Here is a 15,534-nt window from a genome sequence, read left to right as displayed (position 1 = left end):
TCTACACGTCCATAGGCTTGTTTTCTTGAGTTGTCTGCCATCTCTAGTGAGATTTTTGCAGCTTGCACCTCAAAGATCCCTAATTTCTCCATTACAGAGAGGGGCATGAGGTTCACACTTGACCCTAAGTCACACAAGGCCTTTTTGAAGGTCATGGTGCCTATGGTACAAGGTATAGAAAACTTCCCAGGATCCTGCCTCTTTTGAGGCAGTTTCTGCTTAGACAAGTCATCCAGTTCTTTGGTGAGCAAAGGGGGTTCATCCTCCCAAGTCTCATTTCCAAATAACTTGTCATTTAGCTTCATGATTGCTCCAAGGTATTTAGCAACTTGCTCTTCAGTGACATATTCATCCTCTTCAGAAGAAGAATACTCATCAGAGCTCATGAATGGCAGAAGTAAGTCCAATGGAATCTCTATGGTCTCATCTTGAGCCTCAGATTTCCAAGGTTCCTCATTGGGGAACTCAGTGGAGGTCAGTGGACGTCCATTGAGGTCTTCCTCAGTGGCGTTCACTGCCTCTTCTTCCTCCCAGAATTCGGCCATATTGATGACCTTGCACTCTCCTTTTGGATTTTCTTCAGTATTGCTTGGGAGAGTGCTTGGAGGAAGTTCAGTAATTTTCTTGCTCAGCTGACCCACTTGTCCTTCCAAATTCTTAATGGAAGATCTAGTTTCAGTCATGAAACTTTGAGTGGTCTTAATTAGATCAGAGACCATAGTTGCTAAGTCAGAGGTATTCTGCTTAGAATTCTCTGTCTGTTGCTGAGAAGATGATGGAAAAGGCTTGCCATTGCTAAACCTGTTTCTTCCACCATTATTGTTGAAACCTTGTTGAGGTCTCTCTTGATCCTTCCATGAAAGATTTGGATGATTCCTCCATGAAGGATTATAGGTGTTTCCATAGGGTTCTCCCATGTAATTCACCTCTTCCATTGAAGGGTTCTCAGGATCATAAGCTTCTTCCTCAGATGAAGCTTCCTTAGTACTGCTTGGTGCATTTTGCATTCCAGACAGACTTTGAGAAATCATATTGACTTGTTGAGTCAATATTTTATTCTGAGCCAAAATGGCATTCAGAGTGTCAATTTCAAGAACTCCTTTCTTCTGACTAGTCCCATTGTTCACAGGATTTCTTTCAGAAGTGTACATGAATTGGTTATTTGCAACCATTTCAATCAGTTCTTGAGCTTCAGTAGGCGTCTTCTTCAGATGAAGAGATCCTCCAGAAGAGCTATCCAAAGACATCTTGGACAGTTCGGAGAGACCATCATAGAAAATACCTATGATGCTCCATTCAGAAAGCATATCAGTGGGACACTTTCTGATCAATTGTTTGTATCTTTCCCAAGCTTCATAGAGGGATTCTCCTTCCTTCTGTCTGAAGGTTTGGACTTCCACTCTAAGCTTACTTAATTTTTGAGGTGGAAAGAACTTTGCCAAGAAGGCATTGACTAGCTTTTCCCAAGAGTCCAGGCTTTCTTTAGGTTGAGAATCCAACCATGTTCTAGCTCTGTCTCTTACAGCAAAAGGGAATAGCATCAGTCTATAGACCTCAGGGTCTACCCCATTAGTCTTGACTGTGTCACAGATTTGCAAGAATTCAGCTAAAAACTGATGAGGATCTTCCATTGGAAGTCCATGGAACTTGCAATTCTGTTGCATTAGAGAAACTAATTGAGGCTTAAGCTCAAAGTTGTTTGCTCTAATGGCAGGGATAGAGATGCTTCTCCCATAGAAGTCGGGAGTAGGTGCAGTAAAGTCACCCAGCACCTTCCTTGCATTGTTGGCATTGTTGTTGTTTGCGGCTGCCATTTGTTCTTCTTCCTTGAAGAATTCGTCCAGGTGCTCTAAAGAGAGTTGTGCCTTGGCTTCTCTTAGCTTTCTCTTCAAGGTCCTTTCAGGTTCAGGATCAGCCTCAACAAGAATGCCTTTGTCTTTGCTCCTGCTCATAAGAAAGAGAAGGGAACAAGAAGATGTGGAATCCTCTATGTCACAGTATAGAGATTCCTTTAGGTGTCAGAGGAAAAGAAGAGTAGAAGACAGAAGTGTAAAATTCGAACTTATCAGAGAGAATAGAGTTCGAATTTTGCATTAAAGGATAGTGTTAGTCCATAAATAGAAGGATATGAGAAGGAGGGAAGTGATTTTCGAAAATTAAGTAGAAAATTTGAAAACATTTTTTTGAAAAACCATACTTAATTTTCGAAAATGAAAATGGAAAAGAAATAAAGTGATTTTTGAAAAAGATTTTGAAATTGGAAATCAAAAAGGTTTGATTGAAAGCTTAATTTTGAAAAAGATGTGATTAAAAAGATATGATTGATTAAAAAAAATGTGATTGAGAAGATATGATTTGAAAACATTTTTAAAAGATATGTCTTGAAAACAATTTGTAAAAGATTTGATTTGAAAATTAAAAACTTGACTAACAAGAAAAGATATGATTCAATCATTAAACCTTTCTCAACAGAAAAGGCAACATACATGAAATGTTGAATCAAATCATTAATTGATAGTGAGTACCTTTGAAAAAGGAAAGAAGTCAATTTTGAAAAAGATTTGATTGAAAAATTGATTTGAAAAAGATTTGATTTTGAAAAGATTTTGAAAACTTAGAAAAAATCTGATTTGAAAACAAAATCTTCCTCCCTTAGCCATCCTGGCGTTAAACGCCCAGAATGGTATACATTCTGGCGTTTAACGCCCAAAATGCTACCTTTTTGGGCGTTAAACGCCCAACCAGGTACCCTGGCTGGCGTTTAAACGCCAGTCTGTCCTTCTTCACTGGGCGTTTTGAACGCCCAGCTTTTTCTGTGCAATTCCTCTGCTGTATGTTCTGAATCTTCAATTCCTTGTATAATTGACTTGAAAAGACACAAATTAAAAATATTTATGGATTTTTGATAATAAGGACAAACCAAAATGCAACAAGAATCAAATAACAATGCATGCAAGACACCAAACTTAGCAGTTTGTAAACTACTGACACTAATAAACTAAAAATGCATATGAGACACACAAAACACTCAAGTCAATAGAATTCAAAGATTAGAGCAAGTAAATCATCAAGAACATCTTGAAGATCACCAAGACATATGAATGCATGCAATTGACACCAAACTTAAGATGAGACACTAGACTCAAACAAGAAATATTTTTGGATTTTATGATTTTGTAAAAAATTTTTTGTGTTTTTCGAAAATTGGGTGGAAAAGGTATCAAAATTCTTAATGAGAATTCCAGGAATCAGTGCAATGCTAGTCTAAGACTCCGGTCCAGGAATTAGACATGGCTTCACAGCCAGCCAAGCTCTCAAAGAAAGCTTCGGTCCAAAACACTAGACATGGCCAGAGGCCAGCCAAGCCTTAGCAGATCACTGCTCCAAAAGCAAGATTGATGAAAATCAACAAGCTCTTGTGGTGATGAGTTGAAACCTCGGTCCAATCAGATTAGACATGGCTTCTCAGCCAGCCAGATTTCAACAAATCATCATGAAACTCTAGAATTCATCTTCAAGAATTTCGAAAAAAAATACCTAATCTAAGCAACAAGATGAACCGTCAGTTGTCCAGCCTAAACAATCCCGGGCAATAACACCAAAACTTGATGTTGTTGCCGGATCTTGGCACTGATGTTACCAAAGCTTGCTCAAAACTTGAACAATCCCCGGCAACGGCGCCAAAAACTTGGTGCGCGAAATTGTGAACTATACTTTTTCACAACTCTCATAATCCCCGGTAATGGCTCCAAGAACTTGGTGGCTCAATACCATGGCATTACACAACTTCGCACAACTAACCAGCAAGTGCACTGGGTCGTCCAAGTAATAAACCTTACGTGAGTAAGGGTCGATCCCACGGAGATTGTTAGTATTGAAGCAAGCTATGGTCATCTTGTAAATCTTAGTCAGGCAAACTCAAATGGTAATGATGGTGATAAACGAAAATAACATAGAGATAAAGATAGAGATACTTATGTAATTCATTGGTGTAAGAGCTTCAGACAAGCGTATGAAGATGCCTTCCCTTCCGTCTCTCTGCTTTCTTACTGCCTTCATCCAATCCTTCTTACTCCTTTCCATGGCAAACTCGTGTAGGGTCTCACTGTTGTCAGCAGCTACCTCCCATCCTCGCAGTGAAAGCTAATGCACACACTCTGTCACAGTGCTGCCAGTCACCGGTGTGGTTCCCTCCCCTACTGGAATAGAATCCAGTGATTCTTTTGCGTCTGTCACTAACGCCCAGTAAGTTACAGGTTTGAAGCACGTCACAGTCATTCAGTCATTGAATCCTACTCAGAATACCACAGACAAGGTTAGACCTTCCGGATTCTCTTGAATGCCGCCATCAGTTCTTGCCTATACCACGAAGACTCTGATCTCACGGAATGGTTGGCTCGTTTGTCAGGCGAGCACTCGGTTGTCAGGCGATCAACCATGCATCGTGCAATCAGAAATCCAAGAGATATTCACTAGAGCCTTGAATGCTTGTAGAACAAGAATGGTTGTCAGTCACCTTGTTCATGGGTGAGAAAGGTGATGGGCGTCAATCATCACCTCCATCAGGTTGAAGAACAAGTGATATCTTGGATAAAGAACAAGGGAATTGAATGGAAGAACAATAGTAATTGCATTAATACTCGAGGTACAGCAGAGCTCCACACCTTAATCTATGGTGTGTAGAAACTCCACCGTTGAAAATACATAAGCATAAGGTCTAGGCATGGCCGAATGGCCAGCCTCTCCATAGTGATCAAAAGATCTAAAGATCCAAAGATCCAAAGATTTAAAGATTCAAAAGATTTCTAATACAATAGCAAAAGGTCCTACTTATAAGAAACTAGTAGCCTAAGGTGTACAGAAATGAGTAAATGACATAAAAATCCTCTTCCGGGCCCACTTGGTGTGTGCTTGGGCTGAGCAATGAAGCAAATTTCGTGTAGAGACTCTTCTTGGAGTTAAACGCCAGTTTTGGTGCCAGTTTGGGCGTTTAACTCCCATTTGGGTGCCAGTTCCAGCGTTTAACGCTCGGATTTCTTGAGGTGACTTTGAACGCCGGTTTGGGCCATCAAATCTTGGGCAAAGTATGGACTATCATATATTGCTGGAAAGCCCAGGATGTCTACTTTCCAACGCCGTTGAGAGCGCGCCAATTGGGTTTCTGTAGCTCCAGAAAAGCCGCTTCGAGTGCAGGGAGGTCAGAATCCAACAGCATCTGCAGTCCTTTTTGGTCTCTGAATCAGATTTTTGCTCAGGTCCCTCAATTTCAGCCAGAAAATACCTGAAATCACAGAAAAACACACAAACTCATAGTAAAGTCCAGAAAAGTGATTTTTAACTAAAAACTAATAAAAATATACTAAAAACTAACTATATCATATCAAAAACATACTAAAAACAATGCCAAAAAGTATACAAATTATCCGCTCATCACAACACCAAACTTAAATTGTTGCTTGTCCTCAAGCAACTGAAAATCAAATAAGATAAAAAGAAGAGAATATGCAATGAATTCCAACTTAAGGACAATAACTAAAAGTGCTAGGTGGGAGACAACCCACTTTGGTACGGTCATTCAATTTTACTATTAGTTCTTTGTTATTTCCATTAGTGTTAAGTCCTACATAAGTACATTTAGTATGCACTCTGCATAAAAAAAAGGGGCAACCCACGCGTGCACGGGAGCCCTGGGTGGGCATCGATGAGAATCATGTCCCCCCATCCAACGCACAGAAAGTTGTGATGGAACCGTGCGGCTGGTGTGCTAGGGGAATAATTCAGCCCGCGCGCGTGCTTGGCGCGCACGCGTCCCACATACATCTCACCCCCTCCAATCTGAACAGAGATTTGCGCCAAAACGGCGCTGGCAGCGTGTGTTTAGCATCAATTCACCCCACGCGGACGCGTACATCACGCGGACGCGTCCATGCGCATATCCCTATCCACGCGTAGGCGCACCGTGCGCTTCCGCGTCCACCCTTCTTTTCACCCACCCACGCGCATGCGTACAGGACGCGCACGCATAGATTTAAATTACTTAACCCCAGGGATGCGAGCTCTAGCGCAGCCGCGTCCCTCACTTTCCCTCTCCTTCCCCAACGTCACTGCTTCTCCTCTCTCCAACCTCCATAGCCACCCCCAGCTCTGCAACCACCGCACCCACCACCGTCCAGCGCCGACCAAGCCACCGACACCCAACCCCTCTCTTCTCCTCTCCTCTTTTTCTTTTTCCCCTCCTCTCTCTCTCGCGCCGTTCCACCCCCGCCCCTGACCACCACCGCCGCGGCTACACCAGCACCGCCGGCAACCCCCACATCCACCACCACATTCCCTTCCCTCCTCCTTTCCTCCATTCCCCCGCCTTACCGCCTCTGTCCGCGCCGCCCTGTTGCTGCCGCGAATCTCCTGCCGCCACCACTGCTGCGCGGTGCCACTCGTTTCTTCTCCTTCCATTTTTCACTTTCGCTTCTACATTCCAGGTTCCCGTGCCTCGTCACTGCCTCTCTGTTTTACTTTCTTTAATTTTGCTTGATTATTTTAGTTAGCCTAGTGATTGATTTTTCTTGTTAGGTTAGATAGAATTGCATGTGGTTAGGTAGTTAGGTTGTGGTTAGAGGATTCTAGGTCTGATAATTGCTCCGTTCTTGTTTCCTTTCTGCATGTACACTGCCTATTTGCTGAGTACTATTGGCATGATGCTTTGTGCGAATCATGTAATTGCTGTGCTGCTCTGTTCAATGCTGCCTTTTTAAACTTTAGTTTTCTGATTGAGCTTGCTGCTGCCTATGCATATGCAATCCCTGTTTCTCTCCTGATTGATGTATTTTTTGATTCATATGTGATTTTTACTATTTTCTGTCTTCCGGGAATGTCCAATTTACAACCGGAATGCTGCCCAAATTTTTATAACTTGTTTGTTCTTCAACTTGCACCTAGGCATTGAACTTGGCACTTTCGATTTGAGATCTACCTATCTTATACAGAGCTCAATTCCTAGGCTGCTTTGGTTAGCATTCCTCTGTCTGTTTTGCTTCCCGCGATATGCTCTGCACCTTGCATATGGCTCATTCTTTTGCAATAATTGGTACTTTTCGCTTGTGTAACCATTCTCATTCAACTTGGTTCTTAACTTGCTTTCTTTACACAAACTGCATTTTAATCTTCGCCACACCAATTATTGCACATTTATTGACACTGGCATCGTTAATGACTTGTTTCCCTCTTATATGCTGTTATGCACCAATTCTTATTTAATCATCAATGACCGAATCTACTTAGCTTAATTGTTTATATTCGGCTATCTCTGTTTTTTCAGGATAGCTAACCAAGGGAAAGCCAAGGCTACCTCTAGAAAAAGGAAGACTCCCCCCGCCTCCACTCTTTTTGCTCTCGCCAATTATGCCAAAAATCTGCTTTTAGAAAAGGATAAAGCAGATCAGCAGCTACCACCTACAGACACAGACAGGTTTCCTAACCTGTATTGTGAGCTTCGCTTCCCTAGCTATCGAAAGAAAAATCTAAATATTGAGAAGAAACTGGCCCTTCCCGCAGACCTCAGGCCATCCATTGAGGCCCGTATTCAGGGGCTGGGTCTCGGTTTCATTGACAGAGAGTTGGGTCGGGTGAATACCCCCTGGGTCAAGGAACTTTACTATAACTTCTTTAGAGCTACCCTGGAGTCGGTTCACCTGCGCGGCGGTCAGATATTGGTCATGGAGGCTGCTATTGAGGATGCCCTTCATTGCCTCCCTAAGACCGGTGACACATGTGCATATCAGCAGGCGGAGATAGCAATCAACTGTATGACCTTTGACTATGATGCCTTGAGGTGTGCCATTGCCACCCTAGATGTCCCTTGGGTGATGGATGCTGATAACAAGAGACCCAAGGGGATGCTGTTTGCTCACCTGTCGAGAGAGGCTTGGACTTGGCAGCAGATATTTGCCTCCTATGTCATGCCTACTACACATTTCACAGAGATTCCTATCGACATGCTTGTCCTGATTGGTTGTGTGATGGAGGGGAAGGAGGTGTACTTCCCTCAACTGATCAGGAGGTACATGTGGCGAGCACATATCCAGGGCCTACTCCCATTCCCCACCTTGGTCACCAGGATGGCTGAGCTGGCCGATGCCCCGTGGAGAGAGGATGACGTCTGATAAACCCCGTTTTGACGGTTTATCTTGTATTGATTTTAAGAGCTTTTATCACCTTTTACCCACATTTATTCAATGAAATAGCATGGTTTTGTAATTGTCTCCTTATTTGTGCTTAGATGTGAAAACATGCTTTTCAACCCTTAATTTGATGGTTTTAATCTCCCTTTGATTCCACTAGATGCCTTGATATGTTTGTTAGTGATTTCAGATTGAAAAGGCTAGGAATGGATCAAAGGAGTGAAGAAGGAAAGCATGCAAAGTGGAGAAATCATGAAAAGTCAAAGAAGTTGAACTCGCCCATGGACGCACGCGCGCACCTGGCGCTTGCGCGCACCTGCGAATTACCCCATGGACGCGTACGCGTGATGTGCGCGTACGCGTCGGTGCTCGTTTATGATTTTTTAATGAAAATGTGGCCAACAAATTCTGAAGGGTTGTGGGGCCCAATCTCAACCAACTTTGGCGCCAAAGATGCTATTTAAAGCCAAGGATTGAAGAGCAAAGGGGATTCCATTCATTACACACTCATTAGGATTAGTTTAGCTTTTAGTTAGTTTCTAGAGAGAGAAGCTCTCTCTTCTCTCTAAAATTAGGATTAGGTTAGTTCTTAGATCTAGATCTATTTCTTCTTCCTCTCTCTTCCAATTTTCGTTCCTCTCCTCTATTGTAGTTGTAGAATTCTTCTTCTAATGTAATTTCTTTGTTTGTAGTTTGTGAATTCTCTTTTGTAGATTTACATTTCTCCTTCAATGCAATTGGTAAGTTCTTTGTTGTTTCATGATTGATTTGGTTTCCTATTGTTGATCTCTTGCCTTTGTAGTTAGATCTCTCTTTAATTCTTGCATTTAATAATGTTTACTTCTATTGCACTCTATGTGTTTGTTGAAATGCCTCTTCTAGATATAGTATAGATTTTGTTCCTCTTGGCCTAGGTAGAGTAATTAGTGACACTTGAGTTATCTAATTCCTTTGTTGATTGATAATTGGAGAGATTGCTAATTGGTTTGGAGTACACTAAAGCTAGTCTTTCCTTGGGAGTTGGCTAGGACTTGTGGCTCAAGTCAATTCATCCACTTGACTTTCCTTTATTTAGTAAGGGTTAACTAAGTGGTAGCAATGAACAATTCTCATCACAATTGAGAAGGATAACTAGGATAGGACTTCTATTTTTCATACCTTGTTAAGAGCCATTTATAGTTGTTAGTTTATTTTCATTGCCATTTACTTTTCATGCTTCTTATCCAAAAACCCCAAAATAACTCACAACCAATAACAAGACACTTTATTGTAATTCCTAAGGAGAACGACCCGAGGTTTGAATACTTCGGTTTATAAAATTAGGGGTTTGTTACTTGTGACAAACAATCTTTTGTATGAAAGGATTTTTGATTGGTTTAGAAACTATACTTACAACGAGACTTCAATAGTGAAATTCTATACCGTCAAAAATCCATTCATCAACGTCTCCTCACCACCCCTAGATGACGGTGAGGAGGACGTTATTCCGTGGGAGACATAGGTGCATGACAAGCCCCCTTCCCAGCGTGTTTCTAGAGCCCGCGCCAGAGCATTACCAGCAGTAGGTCCTTCTTCTTCCTCCGGAGCAGCTGGACCCTTAGCACCAACAGCACCACCACCACCACCAGCACCCCAGCCAACATACCTTGTGGTGCAGCACCTCTTCCACTTTATGGAGCGGAGCGAGCACCGCATCATGCAATGCCTTGACAGGATAGATCAGATGTTCGTCGCACTGGGCATTGAGTTGTCCCTTCTCCCTGACTCTTTCACTTTTGAGGAGGAGCAGCACGATGAGGGGCGAGCTTAGCTAGAGGCACCTCCAGAGACACAGGCCCTCCCGGAGCCTCAGCATCCCCCTGAGGACCCACAGCCTTAGCCCCAGTGGTGCGCGAAATTGTGAACTATACTTTTTCACAACTCTCATAATCCCCGGTAATGGCTCCAAGAACTTGGTGGCTCAATACCATGGCATTACACAACTTCGCACAACTAACCAGCAAGTGCATTGGGTCGTCCAAGTAATAAACCTTACGTGAGTAAGGGTCGATCCCACGGAGATTGTTAGTATTGAAGCAAGCTATGGTCATCTTGTAAATCTTAGTCAGGCAAACTCAAATGGTAATGATGGTGATAAACGAAAATAACATAGAGATAAAGATAGAGATACTTATGTAATTCATTGGTGTAAGAGCTTCAGACAAGCGTATGAAGATGCCTTCCCTTCCGTCTCTCTGCTTTCTTACTGCCTTCATCCAATCCTTCCTACTCCTTTCCATGGCAAACTCGTGTAGGGTCTCACTGTTGTTAGCAGCTACCTCCCATCCTCGCAGTGAAAGCTAATGCACACACTCTGTCACAGTGCTGCCAGTCACCGGTGTGGTTCCCTCCCCTACTGGAATAGAATCCAGTGATTCTTTTGCGTCTGTCACTAACGCCCAGTAAGTTACAGGTTTGAAGCACGTCACAGTCATTCAGTCATTGAATCCTACTCAGAATACCACAGACAAGGTTAGACCTTCCGGATTCTCTTGAATGCCGCCATCAGTTCTTGCCTATACCACGAAGACTCTGATCTCACGGAATGGTTGGCTCGTTTGTCAGGCGAGCACTCGGTTGTCAGGCGATCAACCATGCATCGTGCAATCAGAAATCCAAGAGATATTCACTAGAGCCTCGAATGCTTGTAGAACAAGAATGGTTGTCAGTCACCTTGTTCATGGGTGAGAAAGGTGATGGGCGTCAATCATCACCTCCATCAGGTTGAAGAACAAGTGATATCTTGGATAAAGAACAAGGGAATTGAATGGAAGAACAATAGTAATTGCATTAATACTCGAGGTACAGCAGAGCTCCACACCTTAATCTATGGTGTGTAGAAACTCCACCGTTGAAAATACATAAGCATAAGGTCTAGGCATGGCCGAATGGCCAGCCTCTCCATAGTGATCAAAAGATCTAAAGATCCAAAGATCCAAAGATTCAAAGATTCAAAGATTTAAAAGATTTAAAAGATTTCTAATACAATAGCAAAAGGTCCTACTTAAAAGAAACTAGTAGCCTAAGGTGTACAGAAATGAGTAAATGACATAAAAATCCTCTTCCGGGCCCACTTGGTGTGTGCTTGGGCTGAGCAATGAAGCAAATTTCGTGTAGAGACTCTTCTTGGAGTTAAACGCCAGCTTTGGTGCCAGTTTGGGCGTTTAACTCCCATTTGGGTGCCAGTTCCAGCGTTTAACGCTGGGATTTCTTAAGGTGACTTTGAACGCCGGTTTGGGCCATCAAATCTTGGGCAAAGTATGGACTATCATATATTGCTGGAAAGCCCAGGATGTCTACTTTCTAACGCCGTTGAGAGCGCGCCAATTGGGTTTCTGTAGCTCTAGAAAATCCGCTTCGAGTGCAGGGAGGTCAGAATCCAACAGCATCTGCAGTCCTTTTTGGTCTCTGAATCAGATTTTTGCTCAGGTCCCTCAATTTCAGCCAGAAAATACCTGAAATCACAGAAAAACACACAAACTCATAGTAAAGTCCAGAAAAGTGATTTTTAACTAAAAACTAATAAAAATATACTAAAAACTAACTATATCATATCAAAAACATACTAAAAACAATGCCAAAAAGTATACAAATTATCCGCTCATCACAACACCAAACTTAAATTGTTGCTTGTCCTCAAGCAACTGAAAATCAAATAAGATAAAAAGAAGAGAATATGCAATGAATTCCAAAAACATCTGTGAAGATCAGTATTAATTAGATGAGCGTGGTTTTTAACTTTTTGCCTCTGAACAGTTTTGGCATCTCAATCTATCCTTTGAAATTCAGAATGGTTGGCTTCTTTGGGAACTTAGAATCCAGATAGTGCTAATGATTCTCTTAGTAAGGTATGATGATTCTTGAACATAGCTATTTATTGAGTCTTGGCTGTGGCCCAAAGCACTCTGTCTTCCAGTATTACCACCGGATACATATATGCCACAGACACATAATTGGGTGAACCTTTTCAGATTGTGACTCAGCTTTGCTAAAGTCCCCAATTAGAGGTGTCCAGGGTTCTTAAGCACACTCTTATTTGCCTTGGATCACAACTCTTATTTCTCTATATTTTTTTTTTCGTTTTCTTCTTTTCCTTTTTTTTTCGTTTTTTTTTTTTTTTGAATAGCTTTTTCTTGCTTCAAGAATCATTTTAATGATTTTTCAGATCCTCATTAACATGTCTCCTTTTTCATCATTCTTTCAAGAGCCAATCATTCATGAACCACAAATTCAAGATACATATGCACTGTTTAAGCATACATTCAGAGAACAAAAATATTGCCACCACATCAAAATAATTAAACTGTTATAAAATTCAAAATTCATGCAATTCTTCCTTTTTCAATTAAGCACATTTTTATTCAAGAAAGGTGATGGATTCATAGGACATTCATAACTTTAAGGCATAGACACTAAGACACTAATGATCACAAGACACAAACATGGACAAACATAAGCATTAAAATTCGAAAAAACAGAAGAACAAATAACAAGGAAATCAAAGAACGGGTCCACCTTAGTGATGGCGGCTCTTTCTTGCTCTTGAAGATCCTATGGAGTGCTTGAGCTCCTCAATGTCTCTTCCTTGTCTTTGTTGCTCCTCCCTCATGATTCTTTGATCTTCTCTAATCTCATGAAGGATGATGGAGTGTTCTTGGTGCTCCACCCTTAGTTGTCCCATGTTGGAACTCAACTCTCCTAGGGAGGTGTTTAGTTGCTCCCAATAGTTTTGTGGAGGAAAGTGCATCCCTTGAATCTCAGGGATCTCATGATGAGTGGGATCTCTTGTGTACTCCATCCTTTTCTTGGTGATGGGCTTGTCCTCATCAATGGGGATGTCACCCTCTATGTCAACTCCAACTGAATAACAGAGGTGACAAATGAGATGAGGAAAGGCTAACCTTGCCACAATGGAGGTCTTGTCCGCCACTTTATAGAGTTCTTGGGCTATAACCTCATGAATCTCTATTTCTTCTCCAATCATGATACTATGGATCATGATGGCCCGGTCTATGGTAACTTCGGACCGGTTGCTAGTGGGAATGATTGAGCGTTGTATGAACTCTAACCATCCTCTAGCCACGGGCTTGAGGTCATGCCTTCTCAATTGGACCGGCTTTCCTCTTGAATCTTGCTTCCATTGTGCGCCCTCTTCACATATGACTGTGAGGACTTGGTCCAACCTTTGATCAAAGTTGACCCTTCTAGTGAAAGGATGCTCATCTCCTTGCATCATAGGCAAGTTGAACGCCACCCTCACACTTTCCGGACTAAAATCCAAGTATTTCCCCCGAACCATAGTAAGATAATTCTTTGGATTCGGGTTCACACTTTGGTCATGGTTCTTGGTGATCCATGCATTGGCATAGAACTCTTGAACCATCAAGATTCCGACTTGTTGAATGGGGTTGGTGAGAACTTCCCAACCTCTTCTTCGGATCTCATGGTGGATCTCCGGATATTCACCCTTTTTGAGTGAAAAGGGGACCTCGGGGATCACCTTCTTCAAGGCCACAACTTCATAGAAGTGGACTTGATGCACCCTTGAGAGGAATCTATCCATCTCCCATGACTCGGAGGTGGAAGCCTTTGCCTTCCCTTTCCTCTTTCTAGAGGTTTCTCCGGCCTTGGATGCCAAAATGGTTATGGAAAAACGAAAAAGCAACGCTTTTACCACACCAAACTTAAAATGTTTGCTCGTCCTCGAGCAAAAGAAGAAAGAAGAGAGTAGAAGAAGAAGAAATAAGGAAGAGGGAGATGGTGGTGTATTCGGCCAAAGAGGGGGAGAAGTGGTGTTTAGGTTGTGTGAAAATGAAGGGTTGAAGAGGGGTATATATAGGAGAGAGGGGGGTGAATGGTTCGGCCATTATGGGTGGGTTTGGGAGGGAAAGTGGTTTGAATTTGAAGGGTGAGGTTGGTGGGGATTTATGAAGGATGGATGTGAGTGGTGAAGAGAAGGGTAGGATTTGATAGGTGAGGGGTTTTTGGGGAAGAGGTGTTGAGGTGATTGGTGAGTGGGGGAAGAAGAGAGAGAGTGATGGTAGGGTCCTGTGGGGTCCACAGATCCTGTAGTGTCAAGGAAAAGGCATCCTTGCACCAAATGGCATCAAAATCCACGTTTTGAGCCATTTCTGGCGTTAAACGCCGGGCTGGTGCCCATTCCTGGCGTTTAACACCAGGCTCTTGCCCTTTACTGGCGTTTAACGCCAGTCTGGTGCCCCTTTCTGGCGTTAAACGCCCAGATGGGTGCCAGACTGGGCGTTAAACGCCCAACTGCTAGGCTGACTGGCGTTTGAACGCCAGCAGCATCTTCCTCCAGGGTGTGCTGTTTTTCTTCCTGTTTTTCATTTTGTTTTTGCTTTTTTCATTGTTTTTGTGACTTCTTATGATCATCAACCTACAAAAAAGATAAAATAACAAAAGAAAATAACTAATTATAAAACATTGGGTTGCCTCCCAACAAGCGCTTCTTTAATGTCATTAGCTTGACAGAGGACTCTCATGGAGCCTCAGAAATGTTCAGAACCGTGTTGGAACCTCCCAACACCAAACTTAGAGTTTGACTGTGGGGGTTCAACACCAAACTTAGAGTTTGGTTGTGGCCTCCCAACACCAAACTTAGAGTTTGACTGTGGAGGCTCAGTTTGGCTCTGTTTTGAGAGAAGCTCTTCATGCTTCCTCTCCATGAAGACAGAGGGATATCCTTGGGCCTTAAACACCAAGGATTCTTCATTCACTTAAATGATCAACTCTCCTCTATCAACATCAATCACAGCCTTTGCTGTGGCTAGAAAGGGTCTGCCAAGGATGATGGATTCATCCATGCACTTCCCAGTCTCTAGGACTATGAAATCAGTAGGAATGTAATGGTCTTCAACCTTTACCAGAACATTCTCTACAAGTCCATAGGCTTGTTTTCTTGAGTTGTCTGCCATCTCTAATGAGATTTTTGCAGCTTGCACCTCAAAGATCCCTAATTTCTCCATTACAGAGAGGGGCATGAGGTTCACACTTGACCCTAAGTCACACAAGGCCTTCTTGAAGGTCATGGTGCCTATGGTACAAGGTATAGAAAACTTCCCAGGATCCTGCCTCTTTTGAGGCAGTTTCTGCTTAGACAAGTCATCCAGTTCTTTGGTGAGCAAAGGGGGTTCATCCTCCCAAGTATCATTTCCAAATAACTTGTCATTTAGCTTCATGATTGCTCCAAGGTATTTAGCAACTTGCTCTTCAGTGACATATTCATCCTCTTCAGAAGAAGAATACTCATCAGAGCTCATGAATGGCAGAAGTAAGTCCAATGGAATCTCTATGGTCT

The 15,534-nt window shown here is 42.5% G+C and overlaps 1 non-coding gene across 1 annotated transcript; it reads left to right on the top strand.

The window, feature by feature from the left end:
* The first annotated feature begins 1,301 nt into the window (after window positions 1-1,301).
* Window positions 1,302-1,409, top strand: LOC112764709 (small nucleolar RNA R71). The gene has a single exon (XR_003183307.1). It is a non-coding gene; the product is annotated as a small nucleolar RNA R71 (small nucleolar RNA).
* Window positions 1,410-15,534: the final 14,125 nt, after the last annotated feature.

This window comes from Arachis hypogaea, chromosome 2 (genome assembly GCF_003086295.3).
Source record: "Arachis hypogaea cultivar Tifrunner chromosome 2, arahy.Tifrunner.gnm2.J5K5, whole genome shotgun sequence".
Taxonomy (NCBI): Eukaryota; Viridiplantae; Streptophyta; class Magnoliopsida; order Fabales; family Fabaceae; genus Arachis; species Arachis hypogaea.
This window is presented reverse-complemented; position numbering and strand designations above follow the sequence as displayed.